The 24,014-nt window shown below is 42.4% G+C and overlaps 1 pseudogene; it reads right to left on the bottom strand.

The window, feature by feature from the left end:
• Positions 1-7,290: 7,290 nt before the first annotated feature.
• The window catches only part of LOC107982300 (zinc finger protein 91-like), a 43,201-nt pseudogene continuing 26,477 nt past the window's right edge, over positions 7,291-24,014 (bottom strand).

Raw genomic sequence — 24,014 nt, forward strand, 5'->3', positions numbered from 1 at the left:
AACATGCCAATGTGAGTAGATCAATAGGTATTGCTCTGGTGGGAAGGTAACGGTGCTCCATGCAGTCATGTTCCTCCAGCAACAGCAAGGGAGTCCCTCTGGACAACTAAACCTGGCAATTCTAACTGGATGGCCCCCCCATGAGGGTCTTCCTCCAGGGGCAAACCAGGAATGGGCCACTTGGAAGTCCCTGAACAGACTGAGAAGCGGAGTGGGCAGATCTAAAGACAACTTGGCGAGGTGGCACTACCTGGAGGAATCCTCCACCTTGTGTGACTGTGGAGCAGAACAAACAACTCCGCATATGTATGCTTGCCCACAATGCCCTGCCTCATGTACGGAGGAGGAGTTGTTTAAAGCTACAGACAATGCGGTTGCTGTTGCCCGCTTTTGGTCCAAAACTATTTAGTTGCTTGTGATTTCTTCTCTTTTTTATTTATTTTATTTCCATTATTTGAAATGTATTTGCTGTACCAATGCTTCTGACACGAAATAAATAAATAAATGCAGTCAAGCCGGCCACATGACCTATTTTCTTTCAGAGTTTTAATTAAATTCTTAAATGTTTGGTCTTGGTTTTTCAGGGTTTCTAATGCAAAAGGATCTATTTTGTTTATTTGTAATTTATTTTGCCATTTCTTCCAAATGTACAGTGTTGACAGGAGGGGGCCAATTATTACCTTTTAAAGCTCTTTTAAATCATTTTTTCTCTCCCATCAATGACCCCCCTCTTCCAGTTTTTAGTTCTTTCTCTCATTTCACCCATTTTTGTCCCTTCCAACTCCATATTAATTTAGCAAATTGAAATGTCTCATAGTACAACTCCAGCGAGGGGGTTCCCCATCCACTCATTTCTTGGGTGCCATCTATATATATAAAAGAGCGATGGCATCACGGCGACCAACAAAACAATAAAACTACAGGCCCCCCAACCTCGAAATTTGACAACACAACCCATCATCCACACCTCTAGGTTGATACAACAAAAAGAAAAGAAAAATAAAGTCGTAATTAGAGGGAAAGGAATAATTGTTTTTATCCAATTGCTGCTGGTTAGAGGACTAATCTATGCCCACTTGGTCTCCTAGCAACCAACTCAGCTCAGGGGACAGGCAGACTTAGGCTTCACTTAGGCTTCTTCCACAGATTATCTAATTTGCACTGGATTATATGGCAGTGTAGATTCAAGGCCCTTCCACACAGCTATATAACTCATTTATAATCTTATATTATCTGCTTTGCACTGGATTATCTTGACTCCACACTACCATAGAATCCACTTCAGTGTGCATTTTATACAGCTGTGAAGAAGGGGCCTCATATAATCCAGTTCTAAGTAGATAATATAAGATTATCAATATACAGTACAGTCTCACTTGTCCAACATAAACAAGCTGGCAGGATAAGTGAATATGTTGGATAATAAGAAGGGATTCAGGAAAAGTCTATTAAACATCAAATTAGGTAATCATTAGAATCATAGAATAGTAGAGTTGGAAGAGACCTCAAGGGCCATCTAGTCCAACCCCCCGCTAAGAAGCAGGAAATCGCATTCAAAGCACCCCCGACAGATGGCCATCCAGCCTCTGCTTAAAAGCCTCCAAAGAAGGAGCCTCCACCACGGCCCGGGGGAGAGAGTTCCACTGCCGAACAGCCCTCACAGTGAGGAAGTTCTTCCTGATGTTCAGGTGGAATCTCCTTTCCTGTAGTTTGAAGCCATTGTTCCGTGTCCTAGTCTGCAGGGCAGCAGAAAATAAGCTTGCTCCCTCCTCCCTATGACTTCCCCTCACATATTTGTACATGGCTATCATGTCTCCTCTCAGCCTTCTCTTCTGCAGGCTAAACATGCCCAGCTCTTTAAGCCTCTCCTCATAGGGCTTGTTCTCCAGACCCTTAATCATTTTAGTCGCCCTCCTCTGGACGCTTTCCAGCTTGTCAGCATCTCCCTTCATCTGCGGTGCCCAAAACTGGACACAGTATTCCAGGTGTGGTCTGACCAAGGCAGAATAGAGGGGGAGCATGACTTCCCTGGATCTAGACGTTATTCCCCTATTGATGCAGGCCAAAATCCCATTGGCTTTTTTAGCTGCCGCATCACATTGTAGGCTCATGTTTAACTTGTTGTCCACGAGGACTCCAAGATCTTTTTCGCACACACTGCTGTCAAGCCAGGTATCCCCCATTCTGTATCTTTGATTTCCATTTTTTCTGCCGAAGTGAAGTATCTTGCATTTGTCCCTGTTGAACTTCATTTTGTTAGTTTCGGCCCATCTCTCTAGTCTGTCAAGATCGTTTTGAATTCTGCTCCTGTCTTCTGGAGTGTTAGCTATCCCTCCGAGTTTTGTGTCGTCTGCAAACTTGATGATCGTGCCTTCTAACCCTTCGTCTAAGTCGTTAATAAAGATGTTGAACAGAACCGGGCCCAGGACGGAGCCCTGCGGCACTCCACTTGTCACTTCTTTCCATGATGAAGACGACGCATTGGTGAGCACCCTTTGGGTTCGTTCGCTTAGCCAATTACAGATCCACCTAACCGTAGTTTTGTCTAGCCCACATTTTACTAGTTTGTTTGCCAAAAGGTCGTGGGGGACTTTGTCGAAGGCCTTACTGAAATCTAGATATGTTACATCCACGGCATTCCCTGTATCGACCCAACTCGTAACTCTATCGAAAAAAGAGATCAGATTAGTCTGGCATGACTTGTTTTTGGTAAATCCGTGTTGACTATTAGCAATGACCGCATTTGTTTCTAAGTGTTTGCAGACCACTTCCTTAATGATCTTTTCCAGAATCTTGCCTGGTATTGATGTGAGGCTGACCGGACGGTAATTGTTTGGGTCGTTCTTTTTTCCCTTCTTGAAGATAGGGACCACATTCGCCCTCCTCCAATCTGCTGGGACTTCTCCTGTTCTCCAAGAACTCTCGAAGATGATTGCCAGTGGTTCTGAAATAACTTCCGCTAGTTCCTTCAATACTCTTGGATGTAGCTGATCTGGCCCTGGGGACTTGAATTCGTTTAGAGAGGCCAGGTGTTCCTGGACAACTTGTTTCCCTATTTGGGGTTGGATTTCCCCCAATCCTTCATCCATTCCATGTTGCTGAGGTTGAAGATGGCTTTCTTTTTGTGAGAAGACCGAGGCAAAGAAGGCATTAAGCAGTTCTGCCTTTTCCCTATCCCCTGTCACCATCACCCCATCTACTCCTTACAGTGGCCCTATCGCCTCCTTTTTCTTCCTTTTTCTACCAACATAAGCAAAAAAACCTTTTTTGTTGTTTTTTATGTCCCTGGCAAGCCTGAGCTCATTTTGCGCTTTAGCCTTGCGAACCTTTTCCCTACAGGAGTTGGCTATACGTTTGAATTCTTCTTTGGTGATTTCTCCCCTTTTCCACTTCTTGTGCATGTCACTTTTGAGCTTTAGCTCAGTTAGAAGTTCTTTGGACATCCATTCTGGCTTCTTTGCACTTGTCTTATTTTTCTTCTTTGTTGGCACTGTTTGCATTTGCGCCTTGAGTATTTCACTTTTGAAAAACTCCCATCCATCCTTAACTCCCTTGTTTTTTAATATCGGCGTCCATGGAATGCCGCTCAGTAATTCCTTCATTTTTTGGAAGTCAGCTCTCTTAAAGTCCAGAATGCGTGTTTGACTTGTCTTAGTTTCAGCATTCCTTTGTATTGCAAACTGCAGGAGCACATGGTCACTTGCCCCATTATACAAATTAAGCACCAAAGCATCATATTATACAACAAATTTGACAGAAAAAGTAGTTCCATGCGCAGTAATGCTATGTAGTAATTACAGTTGAGTCTCACTTATCAAACACTCGCTTATCCAATGTTCTGGATTATCCAACGCATTTTTGTAGTCAATATTTTCAATATATCATGATATTTTGGTGCTAAATTCATAAATACAGTAATTACTACACAGCATTACTGCGTATTGAACTATTTTTTCTGCCAAATTTGTTGTCTAACATGATGTTTTAGTGCTTCATTTGTAAAATCATAACCTAATTTGATGTTTAAAAGGCTTTTCCTTAATGCCTCCTTATTATCCAACATATTCGCTTATTCAACATTCTGCCAGCCCGTTTATGTTGGATAAGTGAGACTCTACTGTACTGTATTTACAAATTTACCACTAAAATATCACAATGAATTTAAAACACTGACTACAACAACATTGATTACGAAAAGGCAGACTGCATTGGATAATCCAGAACATTGTATAAGCGAATGTTGGATAAGTGAGATTCTACTTTAATATGAAATAATTACTGGGATAGAATAATGCAGAATAATATAATCTCTAAAACCAGGACAGTAAATAAAGAGCAACACTCTGAAAGCAGGGAAATTGGAAATTCCACAAAGGAAACAATCAGGGACAGCTAACACCTCCCAAGAAAGGATTCTTCCAGAAAAGAAGCTGAGAAGGGAGTGAAGCACTGTGTATTACCAAAGTCATTATTATTACTATCATTATTATTATTATTTTATTTATTTATTTACAACATTTATACCCCGCCCTTCTCACCCGAGGGGACTCAGAGCGGCTTACAAAAATTGGCAAAATTTAATGCCCAAATTGCAATCATAAAAACAAAACAATATAAACAGATCTGTTAATAACATTGTTAAAACACATTATAAAAACCTTAAAAACATATATATAATTAATTCCATTCATCCGAGATCCTCATGCTTCATCCTTAAATCAGGCCATGTCAACTTTGTCATTTACTCATCAAAAGCTTGGGCACATAACCATGTTTTCACGGCCCTTCTGAATCCCAGCAGGGTAGGAGCCTGTTGGATATCTCCAGGGAGGGCGTTCCACAGTCGGGGAGCCACCACCGAGAAGGCCCTGTCCCTCGTTCCCACCAGCCGTGCCTGTGAGGCAGGTGGGACCGAGAGCAGGGCCTCTCCAGATGATCTTAGTGATCTTACTGGTTCATAGGAGGAGATATGTTCGGACAAGTAGATTGGGCTCAGAACCGTTTAGGGCTTTATAGGTCAAAACCAGCACTTTGAATTGGGCTTGGTAGCATATCGGCAGCCAGTGGAGCTGGCTTAGCAGGGGGGTGGTACGCTCCCTGTATGCTGCCCCAGTTATTAGGGTTATTATTATTATTATTATTAATTATTATTATTATTACTATTATTATTGTGTTGCGGTCAACCGTGCAAATGAATACAATCTGGTTCCAAGTATTCAAAAACACTAAAATCAGAATATATAAAAATTACTGTGGTATTGTGATGACTCATGGGCCATGTAGTCCTATTCCTAGTACTGTTGTGTCAGATGAAGAGGAAAACTTGGGTTTCCCACCGTTTCTGCCGGATTTGGAGCCCTTGCAGCTGCAGGATGTTTGCCCACAAGAACTCAGCCAAACAAGCCTTGAGCAAAAATCTCCCCCATTTTCTCGCCGTCTTTATTATAATCAAGATAGAAGCGCTCGGGAGGCGACTCGCCGGAGCGCTAGGATAGCTGCCAGACAATTAGATGATTAAGTCTGTTTCCCTTGGGAAAGTTTAAGGAGTCATGCATCTGGACACCGCATAGGTTTCGGTTCTTGTTCCCCAGAGAAGGTGTTCTTTGGCGGGAAAACAAGATCCTATATAGGTGTTTGGACACAAAGGAATCCTTGCGGAGTCAATTCGTCAGCTTCGGGAGTAGATTGTGTGTGGACTACGCTACTCCAGTTTCCAGGACCTTGCTCTCGTTCCAGCCCTGCCTTGTTCCCCGGACCTCGCCACGGATTTCGCCACGGACCCTGTTCTTGCTCCTCGCTTCTTGTTGCCTTGAATCAAGCCTTGTTTGCCAAGAATCTAGTTTGCTTCCTAGCCTTGCATTAAGTTTCATGGACTAAAGGGCCTTGTCATTTCCCCTCACTTTGCTTGGCAAAGTGTGTGTTTCGGTTATTGGATTACAACTTTGGACCTTAATATTTCATATTGGACATTGTTTTCCTGGACTATTTTTGACCTTTCCTGAAAGGTCTACTTCTGAACTATATTCTACACTTGTTTTTATTAACTTTACATATTTCTTCAATAAAGATATTAGTTAGATTCTGGTCTCTGCGCATGGTTATTGGTGCTCTGCAGCCTGGGTCCTGACAGGTATAATAAAACAGAACAATACAATCTCTAAAATCAAAACGCCAAATAAAGAACACCACTCTGAAAACAGGGGAATTCCACAGAGGAAACAATCAGGGCCAGCTAACACCTCCCAACAAAAAATTCACTCAGGGAAAAAACAGCTAGGCTTTAAAGCTGCAAGGTCATTACATCCTAATCATTTTCCCTAATTGCAGCATTCATACTTGCCTCCAACAGACAAAAAAAAAACCAGTCAGAAATATTGTATATTCACAACCTTTAGGAAATAATATCCCCTGATGGCGCAGCGTGTTAAAAGTGCTGAGCTGCTGAACTTCTCGACCGAAAGGCCGCAGGTTTGAATTGGGGGACCAGAGTGAGCCCTCACTGTTAGCCCAAGCTTCTGCCAACCCAGAAGTTCAAAAACATGCAAATGTGAGTGCATCAATAGGTACTACTCCGGCGGGAAGGTAACGCCGCTCCATGCAGTCATCCTACATGAACTTGGAGGTGTCTACGGACAACACCGGCTCTTCGGCTTAGAAATGGAGATGAGCACCAACCCCCAGAGTCAGACACAACTGGACTTAATGTCAGGGGAAAATGTTTACCCTTTACCTTAACTACCACCAATTCCTCAATACTTTATTTCCCATAGCACCATACTTACCACAGCAACGCGTGGCCGGGCACAGCTAGTAAAATATAAAGTTAGAGAGTCTATTCTTTATTTCTTTCCATTACCTATTTTTGATGGAGCTGTCCCATTTCCTGAATAATTGGGTGGGGATATTTATCGGTAGTTTTGAAATAAGTATAGAAATTTGGGTAGGAACTTCATCTTATAAATATTTGTCTTGTAGTGATATCCTGAAATTTCTTCCCCCAGGTGTTAAGTGATTTGCTTGTGTTTTTCCATAAGTGATTGAAGTTCATTTGAATAATGCTATTTAAATTTTTTGGTATTTCTACTCCTAGATATTTTAGCTTATTTTCCCACAATTTCACACCTATAATGTTTTGGATGTTTTTTGTTCTTTCCATGTTAGATTCTTATGGAGAATTTCTGATTTTCCAAAGTTAAGCATGAGCCCCGAAATTTTCCCAAATTCCTTAATTGTTTTGACTATTGAGCTTAGCGACTCCTTCACCTCGCTTAAAATTAACATGGCATCATCCACATAAAGACTGATTTTTATTTCCTCTTTACATGCTTTATACCCTTTGAAGGTTATCTCCTTTCTAATTACATTTGCTAATGGATCAATGGCCACATTACAATTGTATTTAACCCTCTGAAGGATTGTCACAGGGAGCTTCCTTTCTGCTGCTCCAGAGAAGAGGACCTCAACTTACAAATTCAAAGAACAAGAACTTGGACTCTACCAAATCTTAGGCAGAACGTCTGAAATGGTTGTGTTTGAAATCAGACAATATGGGTGTCCAGAGAAGTAAAAAAAAAAAGGTAAAAACCTGAACAGAGTTCGAAACTAAGAAAATTGTCAAAAAAATCAGTCCAAAGTCAAGCCAAGTGTTTCTGGAAGCCAATGGAATAACACATATTGATCCGCCATTTCCCTGTTGCCACATATTTTTTAAAATTTGTTCCAGCTTTTGGATAATGTCTCTCCTATATTTAGTCTGTGATAGTTCAAAAGATAGGAACCACAAACAAAAAAATTCCCACACACCTGGCATTTGTATGTTTTTTGGCTTGTGTAAATTCTCTGGTATTTCTTATGGGATGAAGTCTGAGTAAAACATTTCCCATACTTCTGGCACTTTTATCCTTTCTTTCCTGTGTGTATTTTTTGTGGTTCTCTAAGACTGGGAAAAGCAAAACATTTCCCACACCCCTGGCATTTCTATGGCTTCTGTCCTGTGTGGAGTCTTTTGTGCTTCACCAAGGTTGAACTGTCAGCAAAACATTTCCCACACTCCTGGCATTGGTATGGTTTCTCTCCTGTGTGGAGTCTTTTGTGCTTCGCCAAGGCTGAACTGTCAGCAAAACATTTCCCACACTCCTGGCATTGGTATGGCTTTTCTCCTGTGTGGAGTCTTTTGTGCTTCACCAAGGTTGAACTGTAAGCAAAACATTTCCCACACTCCTGGCATTGGTATGGCTTTTCTCCTGTGTGGAGTCTTTTGTGGCTCATCAATTGTGAACTGTAAGCAAAACATTTCCCACACTCCTGGCATTGGTATGGCTTTTCTCCTGTGTGGAGTCTTTTGTGCTTCACCAAGGTTGAACTGTCAGCAAAACATTTCCCACACTCCTGGCATTGGTATGGCTTTTCTCCTGTGTGGAGTCTTTTGTGCTTCGCCAAGGCTGAACTGTCAGCAAAACATTTCCCACACTCCTGGCATAGGTATGGCTTTTCTCCTGTGTGGAGTCTTTTGTGCTTCACCAAGGTTGAACTGTAAGCAAAACATTTCCCACACTCCTGGCATTGGTATGGCTTCTCTCCTGTGTGGAGTCTTTTGTGCTTCGCCAAGGCTGAACTGTCAACAAAACATTTCCCACACTCCTGGCATTGGTATGGTTTCTCTCCTGTGTGGAGTCTTTTGTGCTTCGCCAAGGCTGAACTGTCAACAAAACATTTCCCACACTCCTGGCATTGGTATGGTTTCTCTCCTGTGTGGAGTCTTTTGTGGCTCACCAAGTTGGAACTGTGAGTAAAACATTTCCCACATTCCTGGCATTGGTATGGCTTCCCTCCTGTGTTGGATCTCCAGTGTTCTATAAGGTGTGTATTCTGAGTCAAACATTTCCCACACTCCCGGCTTATAAAATTCTCACTTTCTTCAAAAATTTCTTCTTGGCTCAGATGTGCCAATTTGTAATCAACAACACATTTTTCTGATACTTTACATTTAAGTTGGTCTTTCCCAGCATGGAGTGTCTTATGAAGTACAAGTGCCATATTTTGGGTAAAACACTGCCCACATACGTTGCATTTGTAGGGCCTTTCTCTGATAGAACCTCCATCTTCTCTATGGGTTTGTTGGTTTTTAGGAAGGCCCCCATTGTGTCTGAAATGCTTCCTGTGTTCAGTGCATACATTGTTCTTCTTCCAGTTATCTGCTGTGAAGAAGAAGGACAGAAACAATCATTCCTCGGCATGAGTGATAAGGGCTCTAAGGAAATGGGAAAAGAAGTGGATTGAAATGATTCTTTAAAAGGAAAAGATGATATAAATGCTGTCATTTCTTCACCCTTTGCTTAGTAACGATGACCCTCTAAGAGAGAGATGAGTAACACACGATACAGATGTTACCTATTGCTCAGCCGAGCCCGGTTTTTTATTCTGTCTCCTTCTCTCTGAGGGCTGAAGTGGTTGGATCCTTAGGGGCAAGTGACCATGTGCTCCTGCAGTTTGCAATACAAAGGAATGCTGAAACTAAGACAAGTCAAACACGCTTTCTGGACTTTAAGAGAGCTGACTTCCAAAAAATGAAGGAATTACTGAGCGGCATTCCATGGACGCCGATATTAAAAAACAAGGGAGTTAAGGATGGATGGGAGTTTTTCAAAAGTGAAATCCTCAAGGCGCAAATGCAAACAGTGCCAACAAAGAAGAAAAATAAGACAAGTGCAAAGAAGCCAGAATGGATGTCCAAAGAACTTCTAACTGAGCTAAAGCTCAAAAGTGACATGCACAAGAAGTGGAAAAGGGGAGAAATCACCAAAGAAGAATTCAAACGTATAGCCAACACCTGTAGGGAAAAGGTTCGCAAGGCTAAAGCGCAAAATGAGCTCAGGCTTGCCAGGGACATAAAAAACAACAAAAAAGGCTTTTTTGCTTACGTTGGTAGAAAAAGGAAGAAAAAGGAGGCGATAGGGCCATTGCAAGGAGAAGATGGGGTGATGGCGACAGGGGACAGGGAAAAGGCAGAACTGCTCAATGCCTTCTTTGCCTCGGTCTTCTCAGAAAAAGAAAGCCATCTTCAACCTCAGCAACACGGAATGGACGAAGGATTGGGGGAAATCCAACCCCAAATAGGGAGACACGTTGTCCAGGAACACCTGGCCTCTCTAAACGAATTCAAGTCCCCAGGGCCAGATCAGCTACACCCAAGAGTACTGAAGGAACTAGCGGAAGTTATTTCAGAACCACTGGCAATTATCTTCGAGAGTTCTTGGAGAACGGGAGAAGTCCCAGCAGATTGGAGGAGGGCGAATGTGGTCCCTATCTTCAAGAAGGGAAAAAAGAACGACCCAAACAATTACCGTCCGGTCAGCCTCACATCAATACCAGGCAAAATTCTGGAAAAGATCATTAAGGAAGTGGTCTGCAAACACTTAGAAACAAATGCGGTCATTGCTAATAGTCAACACGGATTTACCAAAAACAAGTCATGCCAGACTAATCTGATCTCTTTTTTCGATAGAGTTACGAGTTGGGTCGATACAGGGAATGCTGTGGATGTAGCGTACCTGGATTTCAGTAAGGCCTTCGACAAAGTCCCCCACGACCTTCTGGCAAACAAACTAGTAAAATGTGGGCTAGACAAAACTACGGTTAGGTGGATCTGTAATTGGCTAAGCGAACGAACCCAAAGGGTGCTCACCAATGCGTCGTCTTCATCATGGAAAGAAGTGACAAGTGGAGTGCCGCAGGGCTCCGTCCTGGGCCCGGTTCTGTTCAACATCTTTATTAACGACTTAGACGAAGGGTTAGAAGGCACGATCATCAAGTTTGCAGACGACACAAAACTGGGAGGGATAGCTAACACTCCAGAAGACAGGAGCAGAATTCAAAACGATCTTGACAGACTAGAGAGATGGGCCAAAACTAACAAAATGAAGTTCAACAGGGACAAATGCAAAATACTTCACTTCGGCAGAAAAAATGGAAATCAAAGATACAGAATGGGGGACGCCTGGCTTGACAGCAGTGTGTGCGAAAAAGACCTTGGAGTCCTCGTGGACAACAAGTTAAACATGAGTCAACAATGTGATGCGGCTGCTAAAAAAGCCAATGGGATTCTGGCCTGCATCAATAGGGGAATAGCATCTAGATCCAGGGAAGTTATGCTCCCCCTCTATTCTGCCTTGGTCAGACCACACCTGGAATACTGTGTCCAATTTTGGGCACCACAGTTGAAGGGAGATGTTGACAAGCTGGAAAGCGTCCAGAGGAGGGCGACTAAAATGATTAAGGGTCTGGAGAACAAGCCCTATGAGGAGCGGCTTAAAGAGCTGGGCATGTTTAGCCTGCAGAAGAGAAGGCTGAGAGGAGACATGATAGCCATCTACAAATATGTGAGGGGAAGTCATAGGGAGGAGGGAGCAAGCTTGTTTTCTGCTGCCCTGGAGACTAGGACACGGAACAATGGCTTCAAACTACAGGAAAGGAGATTCCACTTGAACATCAGGAAGAACTTCCTCACTGTGAGAGCTGTTCGACAGTGGAACTCTCTCCCCGGGGCCGTGGTGGACGCTCCTTCCTTGGAGGCTTTTAAGCAGAGGCTGGATGGCCATCTGTCGGGGGTGCTTTGAATGCGATTTCCTGCTTCTTAGCAGGGGGTTGGACTAGATGGCCCATGTGGTCTCTTCCAACTCTACTATTCTATGATTCTATGATTCTAGGGAATGGATGCCTTTTCCCTTCACATTCAAATGCTGGCCTTTTTCTCTGAATAAAATGTTATCTTGACACCACCCATTTCACAATCAGTCCCTCCTTTTCATTTCTGTCCCCCAACCTCCAGTTCTTTCTTCCCATGTTCAGTTAAGTTTGGATTTTTCTCCTCCAACATAGAAGGTCCCATATTTGATTCCAGAGTGCTGCAGAAATTGTTACACTTTTAGAAACAACTACCGAATGTGACTCTTACAGTTTTTGGAAGTTTGCTTAAATGTGCGTTCCAAAGGGATTGATTTGCCTGACAGAGCTGGGAAGATACAAGATAGTGACTGTAAAGAAAAAGAGGAGAACAATGATGAAAGCAGATAATTGAGAAAAAAGGAAGGTCTGCAGAACTCAGTCAGATATAGTAGCAAACGTACTATTAGAAAGATAGGGGCATAGAGTTTGATTACTGCCATATGCCTCTCCCAGTGCACATTCACAAACTCAGAACATAGACCGCGTTATATTACAAGTCACCATCTTGCGAATGACTGAGGCTAGGGGATGTTTGTGTGCTGGGAGAGGCAGCGTAGAAAGAGAGTTTAACATTCAAACTTGGTTGGGAGGAAAAACTAAGTCGAATACCACATCGATAAGAAGATGTATAGCCATGTCTGTGTATCTGAAGCCAAGGGAAGTTTGTTCTTTTTGATGATCCATTCTCCAGCCCCACTCTCCTGGCAATCTGCTTCCCCACTCTACCTGCCTCTCTCACACACTCACAGAGAGAGTAATGTGACTGGTTTGAGGTGATTATTACTCTTGCTAGGTTTTCCAGGGAACCCATTTGTTGCAAGGGTAGTGGTTTGCTTGGACTAGACTTCAGTTATGGAAGTCCTCTCACTGGAGTCCGAACTATGCTAAGATTGCTGTTGCTCAGACACCAAGTCAATATTACTCTTATGTCATTTATTTCTAACATAAGCCCTGCCTTGAGAACTCTCAGAGGTTGCGATGATTTAGGATATTGCTCTCACCAGAGAGCTGCTGATTGGGATACTGCATTTGAAACGGAAATCCCCATTAATGAGGGAGCCTTACCAAGAGACTCCACAATCCCATGAATTTCCTCCATGATCTGCAAGTGTAAGACTTTCTGACCAGGATTCAGAGTCACCCACTCCTCCGGGGAGAAATGGACAGCCACGTCCTCAAAGGCGATTGTGTCCTGGTAGAAAAAGAAAAAAAATCCTTCTCACATAAGGGCTATCAAGAAAAATAATTACAAGAACATCTTTAAAGTGTTGGCTGTTCGAGAAAGAAAGTGCTGTGGCCTCCGTGCCATAGTTTAAGTTTTGTAGAGATGTTCAACAGTCACAACCATTTCTTAATTGATAAGTAGAATCAGAAATGGAATCTGGACATGTTCCAGCTTTCATTGTGCTGCCCGAACTGGACATAATGTTATTCCAGGTGAGGCCTCACCAAAGCAGAAAGAAGGTCACCATGACTCCCCTTAATGTAGACACTCTATTCCTTTCTATGCAGCCCAAGATTCCATAGGCTTTTAAGCTGGTGCACCACACTCTTGGCTCCTGTTCAGCTTGTGGTCTACTAACACTCCAAGATCCCATTCACATAAACTGTTCTTGAGCCAGGTGTCACCCATCCTGTATCTGTGCGTTGTGTATTTCCTGCCTTTGTGTACCATTCTACATTTCTCCTTGTTGAAATCAATTTTGTTAGTTTTCACCCAGCTCTCTAACTTGTTAAGGCCATTTTGAATTCTGATCCTGTCTTCTGGAGTATTAGCTATCCATCCTAATTTGGTGTTATCTGCAAACTTGATAAGCATGCCTTCTAACCCTTCATCCAGGTCAATAAGAAAGATGTGGAACAGCATTTGGTGCAGGACAGAACCCTTCGGCACCCCACTAATCACTTCTTTCCAGGATGAAGAGGAACCACTGGTGGGTACCCTTAGCCCATTCTTAAAGATAGAGACATCCTTTGCCTTATTATTCTTATTATTACAGTGGTCAGGTATTCCTGGACCACTTCTTTACCTATTTTGGGTTGCATTTCCCCTATTACTTCATCTGCTCCATCTCCCTCAAGTAGAATACTGCTTTCCTCTTGGGAGAAGACTAAGGCAACGTTCTACCTTTTCCCTATTCCGTTAGCATTTCACCACCTTCTCCAGGTAGAGACCTTATCACTTCCTTAATTTTCCTACTTCTACTAACATAACAAAAGAACAGTGTTTTATTGTTTTTAATCTCTCTAACAAGCCTGAGCTCATTTTCTGCTTTAGCTTGTCAAATATTTTCCCTACTTATGCTGCTTAGTCGTTTGAATTCTTTGGTGATTTCTCCACTTTTCCATTTCTTGTACATGTTCCTTTTAAATCTTAGCTTAGTTGAAAGTTCTTTGGACATTTATTCTGGTTTCTTTAGATTTCTCTTATTTTTTCCTCCATGTGCCTTCAGTATTTCACTTTTAAGAAATTCCCATTCAATCTTTTCTGTTTCAAAAGGAGTTTGATGATTGAGCCTTGAACAAATGACACCCAGGCAGCTCCAGTCCTCTTCTCCCAGGAATCCTTCTGCTTACCTGATTCAGTTCCACTCCATCACAAAGGGGAAGAAACAACTGAGGATTCGGCAACAACATCATTCCAGCCCCTGGGAGAAAGAGCAAGGTGTGGAAATCTGATCACATAAACATGTCTCAGAGGTTACAATTATAATACTAAAAAGAAACCTATGAGAAAGTGACCCTTACAACACAGGCCACTATGTCCCTCATGAATGATGGATCTGGACCACATTTTGGACACAAACCCCCATGACCCACTCTACGTCCTGGGGCAATTTGGAGGAAGATGGACCATGGACGTTGGGACTTGCAATACCTTCACTCACTTCCTCACAGCACTGATGACGAATCAGTACCAAACTTGGAACACAGAGCTCCCGTGACCCACTCTACATCCTGGTGCAATTTGCAAAAGTTTGGACCATGGAAGATGGGATTTGCAGTATCTTCACTCACTTCCTGAGACCACTGCGACCCACACCAATGCCTGAACAAGATCAAACTTGCCACACAGAGCCCCCATGACCGACTCTAAGTCTTACTGTGGTTTGGGGGACTCCAAACCATGGATGATGGGACTTGCAATACCTTCAATCACTTCCTGACAGAACTGTGACTCCCACTGATGACAAATCAGGACCAAACTTGGCACACAGAGTCCCTATGACCCACTCTACATCCTGGCACTGTTTGGAAGAGTTTGGACCATGGATGATGGGACTTGCAGTATCTTCATTCACTTCCCGAGACCACTCTGACCCCCACCAACGACTGATCAAGACCAAACTTAGCACATAGTGCCCCCATGACCCACTCTAAATCCTGGAGCTTTTTGGAGGGGGATGGCCAATGGACGATGGGACTTGCATATGGGAGATGCAGTTCACCTGCAACCACTGCATCCAGCTGACACTGGATATAGACTAAACTTGGAACACAGGCAAACAATGCCTTTCTCAAATAACCCAGGCACCGTCAGGTGCCCAAGCTAGTAGTAAATAAAAGAAATAAAATTTTCAGGAAATAAAACTGCAAATCACACTGAAATTACATCTTTTGCAATCGAATACCTCCTCCTCCTACTACTACTACTACTACTACTAGTAATAATTTGAATAACAATTTTATTTCTTACCCTCCCCTCCTTGAAGCTCGAGGTGAGTTACACACAATTTAAAAAACACAAACACTGCAAAAGTTCATATTCATATTTCTATAAAAAAATCTACATTGGAATTGCATTTCTATAAAATACATATTAAAATATATAAAACACCCATCAAAGAAGTACTTGAGTTTCAGATATTTACCCAACTCAAGGCCAAATGATCCTGCATATGCACCTTCTCAAGCTCAAACTATGGATGTGCTGCAGTCCCCCCAAAGGGGAATTTACACTGACATAAAACACCAAAACTCCCAGAAGAGTTCCTTCTTACCCTCCAAGGCTGCAGCCCCATCTCCTTCCTGCTTCAGCTTCTTCTGCCTAAGACTCTGGGTGGTGTTTGATGGAGAGTTCTCTGATGCAGGGACATTAGATTGGACTTCCATGCAGTTATTTTGGGCCTGGAAGAGCACAGAGTATTCCCAAAGTAGTATGGAGAAATTTCAAAAATATCACAGACCTATGTGCATAAACTGCATGGGCTTTTTTAGAAGAATAACTCTGAAATGGCAACTTAACAAAGTCCATACCCCCCTCCCATCATTTTCAATGTAATAGCTGTGGGTCAACAAATTTGGGTAGAGTAGCAACCGAGTTTACAGTGGATATGGAGGTGACAGCAGAAGGGACAGAGCAGGTGGGAAAAGAGGCAGAGGGAGCAGAGTCCGGCTTATCCCTCACATCGGTCCCATCTTGGAAGAAAGGCAGGATTAATATTTAATCTCTCCATCAATCCCAAGGTTTGTGAAACCAAGAGGAAATGCTCTCACCTGTTCTTCCCGCCTCTTGTCCTCTGCCCGACTCAGGAGGAATCCTTCCGCCAGGGCCACTGCCTGGGAACAGGTCTCTGCCCCACACTCTCGGACCCAGCTCCCCATCTCTGGGGGCAGGAGGCTCAGGAACTGCTCCAGGATCACCAGGTCCAGCATCTCGGCCTTGGTGTGTTGCTCTGGCTTCAGCCACTGGCGGCAGAGATGGTGGAGGCGGCTGCAAACCTCTCTGGGCCCCTCGCCCTCTCGGTAGGACTGCCTGAAGAGCTGTTGCTGTATGTGTGCATTCAGGAACGTCTGCGTAGTTCTCACCCAGTATTCCCCACTGCTCCCAGCGACCCTGCCTGCTTCAGGTCCAGGTGAGTTGGGTCTCTCCATGTTGGAACCACCCTCATGAAGGACCAAACCGTATCCAAGATGCTTTTCCTCCCTCTTATTTCAAGGGAAAGAAATCCCTGAACAGGCTCCACTGCAAAATTGCCAGCCGACAATCACATTTCCTCTGTGAAAGAAAGGCAGAATTAGACAGAAGGCTTCAGGAGGCTAAAATATGGATGACATGCATATCTGATTTATTATAAAGTGAAATTGGACTCCATTTTTAAGAAACATCAAATAAGAAATACATTGATGAGAGTATGGAATAAATACAATTCATTTTTTTACAATAAAAGACCTGCATTGACAAAACCACGAGAGGTGTTTCCACAACTAAGAACACCTAGGAGAAAATATTGACAATGAAAAAAAGGAACTCTGCAGAAATTAAAAGCATGACAAGAGTGACAATAAGAAGACTAAACAATGAAATGGTTTCATTATAATCAACTCCAACAGAGACTTCATCTGAACCAAAAAAAGGGAGACAATTGGAGACTCAATGGAACTACAGTGTTCCCATACTTATCGCTGGGATTAGGTTCCAGGACCACCTGCAATTTATACATTATTTTAGTAGTTATACACTATTTTAAGTCTTTATCAACCCATCGTGTGTTGATAAATCGCCTCCTTCTCCCGTTGCCGCCTGGGCTCCTTTTCTCTCCCTTCAGCTTCTCCTTCCTCCCCTCCTTAGGCTGTAAAATGTATTTTTTATGATTTATAACAGTCTTTTAGAGTTTATTGAAAAACCGCAAAACAGCGAATCCTCGAAAAGTGAACCACGAAGTAGGGAGGAAACATTGTAACTGCTACAGACAAAAGTGTGTTCTTTTCTGTTGTCGAGGATATTTGGAACTTCCAAAACATGTGTATAATAATAGTGCTTGGGTTGAAGATATACATGTAATAATTACGACAAATATAAGGCTTCTCCCCCCCCCCCCATCCTCTTCCTCAGAGACACAGAAGACACTTATATAGCAGGCATAGGCAAACTTCGGCCCTCCAGGTGTTTTGGACTACAACTCCCACAATTCCTAACAGCCTACCGGCTGTTAGGAATTGTGGGAGTTGCAGTCCAAAACACCTGGTGGGCCCAAGTTTGCCCATGCCAGTTATATAGTTCTGATCTACTAATCAGAGCTCTGCAACCCTCGTCCCCTTCTTTGTTCTTTTTTTTTCTTTGTGTGGAAAACATCTTTTACTTAATGTTCATGTGGTCTGCCCTTGTTTTCATTGTCTCCTTGTTTTATTTTGTAATGGATATTATTATTTATTGTATTGCTTATTGTATTGTGATGTGCTGTTCTTTTATATGCTGTTTACATTGTATTGTTTTGGGCATGGCCCCATGTAAGCCGCCCCGAGTCCCCGTTGGGGAGATGGTGGCGGGGTATAAATAAAGTTTTATTATTATTATTATTATTATTATTATTATTATTATTTACTTTGCAATGAACAATGAAGGCTTATGGGGGGAAAGAGGACCCAGGCAGGCAGGGGAGGGGGTTGGGAGGGGAAAGCCATTGGGCCTCTGCCTGCCTGCCTCTCCTCCTAAGGATTTCCCTAATGGAGAATGTGATGACCCCCAACCCCATGTGGATGCAGGCCTGGGCCAACTTCGTCCCTCCCTCCAGGTGTTGTGGGCCTCAGCCCCTCTTCGGCCCTTTGGAGAAGGCCTTGGAATAAGACTCACCAGAAGAAGAAGGATGAAAAGGAGGAGGAGGAAGAGGAGGAGACAGGCCAAAGGAGCAAGCTCCCCTCTCCCAGCCAGGCAAGGAAGGGTTAAGGGGAGGGAGTTTGACTCCTAGACAGTCAGGAAACTTGGTCTAAGGAGGCCCACTTCCTTCCTGCCTCTCTGGGAACCAAACTCCCTCCCCTTAACCCTTCCTTGCCCAGCATTACTCTATAAGGAGGAGAAAAGAGCATCTCTCAAAAGCCCTGGAACCAAAGGACTCAAGATGATGGCACAGATAGAGTCATGGAAGAAAATTCCCATATTCATTGAAGAGTTACATATATTATCTCCCTGCCAAACCATCTCCCCAACCCCAGTGAACATTAAAGGTAACCCATCAGTCCAGATACCAATCAAGCAGAATTTTATGAAACGATTTTTAAGGAAATAAGAGGAAATACAAAAAGGATATTTGATTTTAGGGGGGGGGGGGGGTTAATGGAATAATGGATAAATCCCACATAGAAGAGGAAAGGAAAACTGCAAAGCAAAACAATTCTAAGTAAAATAATAAGGGGTTTTCGGGGAAACAGGGTACTGTGCAATCTATTTCCTTCATCGGTTTCCCCTGGTGTTTCTTTAGATATGTTTATTTATTTATGTATTTATTTACAGCATTTATATTCCGCCCTTCTCACCCCGAAGGGGACTCAGGGCGGATCACATTACACATATAGGCAAACATTCAATGCCATTTAACATAGAACAAAGACAGACAAACATAGGCTCCGAGCGGGCCTCGAACTCATGACCTCCTGGTCAGAGTGATTCATTGCAGTGATTCATTGCAGCTGCTCTCCAGCCTGCGCCACAGCCCGAGCCATGTTTGTCCATGTTTCTTATTTCTCAAATCTCCTTTATCCACTGTTCCTTTGGTGGTGTCTCCTTGTGCCTGAAGACCCTCACAATTATTTATTATTTATTTACAGTATTTATATTCCGCCCTTCTCACCCCGAAGGGGACTCAGGGCGCGTTACAATGAATACATATATGGCAAACATTCAGTGCCAACAGACAAACAACATACAGTATAGACAGACACAGAGGCATTTAACATTTTCCCAGCTTCACGATTCTGGCCACAGGGGGAGCTGTTGCTTCACCATCCACTAGTGGCTGTACTTCCTCATTCCTTTCCTCGTGTTTTGCTGGCAGTTTTATGATGTTGTAAATTAGTTAAATAAGCCTCCCGCATAAAGCGAATCTAAATTTCCCTACTTGACAGATGCAACTGTCTTTCAGGGCTGCATAGGTCAACAGCAAGCCGGGCTATTTAATGGTTGGGGGTTTAACCCAACCCGGGCTTCGAACTCATGACCTCTTGGTCAGTAGTGATTTATTGCAGCTGGTTACTAGCCAGCTGCGCCACATTCTTGCCGTCGTCGCACTGTAGTTTCGTATTATTTCCTCGTTCCTATTGAGTTCTAGATCAGTTATGCGTAACAAGTAAAGCTCTGGTTTCATTTGCAATTTCCTATTCATTATCTTCTGGCATTCTTTGTGTATTCCTCAAACATTTCTTTGTCTTGTTGCAGGACCACCACATATGGTAGAATGATCCAGCATGTTCTTGGCATTTCCAACATTTTGTCTCTATTTTCTCATTATATTGTCGTAATTGTTTTGGGGTGATGTACCACCCGCACATCATCTTATAGTGGGGTTTTTTCAGATCCTTGGTGTATGAAAATTTTAACTTCCTGTTCCAAATTGTTTCCCACTTTTCATAATTAATTGGTCTACCAATATTTCGGGCCCACTGAACCATGCATTCCTTGATTTGTTCAGTCTCCATGTTCCATTCAAGAATATATTTTTTTGTAAATTAAGGTATATTATTGCAGGGATTGTAGGTCAAAAGGATTTAGAATGGTTAGAAGAAGAGAGCGAAGACATAGATATGAAATTAGAATATATTTTCTTCATGGGGAAAACCAGATATTTGGAGAAGAAATGGTATAACGAAATAGAGGACCCCTTTTTAAAAATATATATTAGAAATTTGGACTAAGTATGAAGGAAATTAATGCCACCGATCTCCCCATTAACTCCATTGTTGATTACCAAAAAAAATCCCTATAAATCTCAAAAAGGAGTTAGAAAGCGAATTTAAAGAAAAAGAAATAATGAAATTAAAAGACTGGGTATCAAAAATGAAAAATACTGGGGAGATAAGGGCTCAACTATCAGGAGGAAGTAATAGGCGGTATAAAGTTCTACAATTGGAAAGATGGTTAAGGGAAATAAGAAAGAAATATAAGGGAGATAGAGAACCTACAAAATTTGAAAATATGATTAGTCAAAAGGGGGTGCAAGGAAGAGAAAGAAAGAACAAAAGGTATAACAGGTGATATTTACAAATTGTTGTTGGAAGAAGTACAGGATAATAATAATAATAATAATCATCATCATCATCATCATCATCATCTTTATTTATACCCCGCCACCATCTCCCCAACGGGCTCGGGGCGGCTTACATGGGGCCATGCCCAGAACAATACAATATAACAAAATATAATAGAACAACAAATCATAGCACATTAAACAACACAATAAAAGAAAATATACACTACATTAAACAAGATCAAAAGAACAACAAAACCAAGGGCGGGCCACATGAACACTAGATTAAAACTCGAGGTAAGGAAGGAAATAGGAGTAAAAACCACAGAGGACAGATCATCTTAAAGAAATCAGGATCAGGATCTTAAAGAAAAAGGATCAGGATCATCTTAAAGAAATGTGGGAGTTAAATTGTAATAAGGAAATACACCCTCAAGATTGGAAAGGAATGTGGAATATGCATATATTAAAGCATGTCTATAAGAATAAAAGAGAATTATTACAAAGTGGTATGGAGATGGTACCTCACACCAATTAGGCTAAATCAAATTGGTAAGAAATATTCTAAGCAGTGCTGGAAGGTCTGCCCAGAAAGTGGTACATACATACATGTGTGGTGGTCTTGTAAATATGTTCAAAATATTTGGGAAAATGTATTTCAAGAAATAAGGGGAATCACCAAAACAGAAATAACAGGAACGCCTGAGGTAGCACTGCTGTCATTTATTGATAATAATGAAATATCAAAAGAGCTACATGAATTAATTGCCAATTTGGTAACAGCTTGTTAATAACCAAAAATGGAAAGAAGGGGAGAGTACCAATTGGAAGAATGATATAGGGAGATCTGGGATATTGCAACAAATGATAAATTGACATGTAATATGAAGATTAAAAGATGGTTATTGAAAAAGGATAATTTTGGAAAAATATGGGGGAAATTTATAGAATTCGTATATTTAGAAGGTAAGGGGAACAAACCTGTAAGAGAAACAATTGAATTTTGGAAATAAGAATTGTAATCAGCTGGTCTGGGGTAAAGGGTCAGCACTAGGTGAGGAGACACAAGGGGAAGGCAGATAAAAGTAAAAATAACAAGTATGTAATAGAATTAGAGGATGAAAATATTATAGAAGTCAAGACATACATATTTCTGTATTACAGTTTATTAAGGGGAAGTGGTACATACAAGAGAATGTGGCAATGTACTTGTTTGGGGGAATGGCATACCTGTATTATGTGTACTTGATTATCTCTAGTTTTGTTTTTACATTTTTTACTACATTAAATCACTCAATAAAAAACTTTTTTAAAAAACAAAGCAAAAAACCGGGGGGGGGGGGGGGGAGGGGATGGGATCTGAACAGAGTTCAAAATCATGCCAAGGGAATCACACGTGTTCATCGGGAAATGTTGAATGTATCGTCTACAGCACGAAAATGTCCCCAACCTGCCATTTCCCTGTTGCAATTCATTTTATTACCTTTTCCCCACCTCTTTGGATAGTTCTTCTCCTCTATGAATTCTCTATGAACATTTCCCACACTCCTAGCATTAGTATGGTTTCTCTCCTGTGTGGAGTCTTTTATGCCTCACTAAGTTTGAACTGCGAGCAAAGCATTTCCCACATTCCTGGCATTGGTATGGCTTCTCTCCAGTATGGAGTCTTTTGTGGTTCACAAATTGTGAACTGGAAACAAAACATTTCCCACACTCCTGGCATTGGTATGGCTTTTCTCCTGTGTGGAGTCTTTTGTGACTCACCAAGGCTGAACTGTGAGCAAAACATTTCCCACACTCCTGGCATTGGTAAGGCTTTTCTCCTGTGTGGAGTCTTTTGTGTTTCACCAAGGCTGAACTGTCAGCAAAAGATTTCTCACATTCCTGGCATTGGTATGGCTTCTCTCCTGTGTGGAGTCTTTTGTGTTTCACCAAGGCCGAACTGTTAGTAAAACATTTCCCACACTCCTGGCATTGGTATGGCTTCTCTCCTGCGTGGAGTCTTTTGTGGCTTAAAAAGGCTGAACCATCAGCAAAACATTTCCCACATTCCTGGCATTGGTATGGCTTCTCTCCTGTGTGCAGTCTTTTGTGCCTCCCCAAGTTTGAACTTCCAGCAAAACATTTCCCACACTCTTGGCATTGGAATGGCTTCTCTCCTGTGTGGATTCTTTTGTGGTTCACAAATTGTGAACTTGAAGCAAAATATTTCCCACACTCTTGGCATTGGTATGGCTTCTCTCCTGTATGGAGTCTTTTGTGGCTCAACAAGGCTGAATTGTAAGCAAAACATTTCCCACACTCCTGGCACTGGTATGGCTTCTTTCCTGTGTGGAATCTTTTGTGTTTCACCAAGGCTGAACTGTCAGCAAAACATTTCCCGCACTCCTGGCATTGGTAAGGCTTCTCTCCTGTGTGGAGTGTTTTGTGGCTCACCAAGGCTGAAGTGTCAGCAAAACATTTCCCACACTCCTGGAACTGGAATGGCTTCTCTCCTGTGTGGAGTCTTTTGTGCCTCACCAATTGTGAATTGCGAGTAAAACATTCTCCACACTCCTGGCATTGGAATGGCTTCTCTCCTGTGTGGAGTCTTTTGTGACTCACCAAGTTTGAACTGGAAGCAAAACATTTCCCACACTCCTGGCATTGGAATGGCTTCTCTCCTGTGTGGAGTCTTTTGTGCCTCACTAATTGTGAACTGTCAGCAAAACATTTCCCACACTCTTGGCATTGGTATGGCTTCTCCCCCGTGTGGAGTCTTTTGTGTTTCGCCAAGGCTGAACTGTCAGCAAAACATTTCCCACATTCGTGGCATTGATATGGTTTCTCTTCTGTGTGGAGTTTTTTGTGGCTCACCAAATTTGAACTGTGAGCAAAACATTTTCCCCACCCGTGCAATTCCTGTCCTGTGTTAAATTTCTCGTGTTTCACCATATGTGAACTCTGAATAAAAAATTCCCCATACTCCTGGCTTGCAAAATGTTTGTTTCCTTTAAAGATTTCTTCTTGGCTCAGATGTGGCCATTTGAAATCAGCAGCACATTTAAGATGGCATTTCTCATCACTGTGTGTCTTGTGAAGCACAAGTGCCATACTTTGTGTAAAACATTGTCCACATACATTGCATTTGTAGAGTCTTTCTCTGACAGAACCTCCGTCTTCTTGGTGGGTTTGCTGGTGTCTAGGAAGGCCTCCATTGTGCCCAAAATGTTTACCGTATTTGGTGTATACATTGCTCTTCTTCCCGTTATCTGCTGTGAAGAAGAAGGACAGAAACAATCATTCTTCAGTGAGGGATAAGGACTCTAAGATATCAATATTGTCCTCTCC

The sequence above is a fragment of the Anolis carolinensis genome, chromosome 2, assembly GCF_035594765.1.
Source record: "Anolis carolinensis isolate JA03-04 chromosome 2, rAnoCar3.1.pri, whole genome shotgun sequence".
Classification (NCBI taxonomy): domain Eukaryota; kingdom Metazoa; phylum Chordata; class Lepidosauria; order Squamata; family Dactyloidae; genus Anolis; species Anolis carolinensis.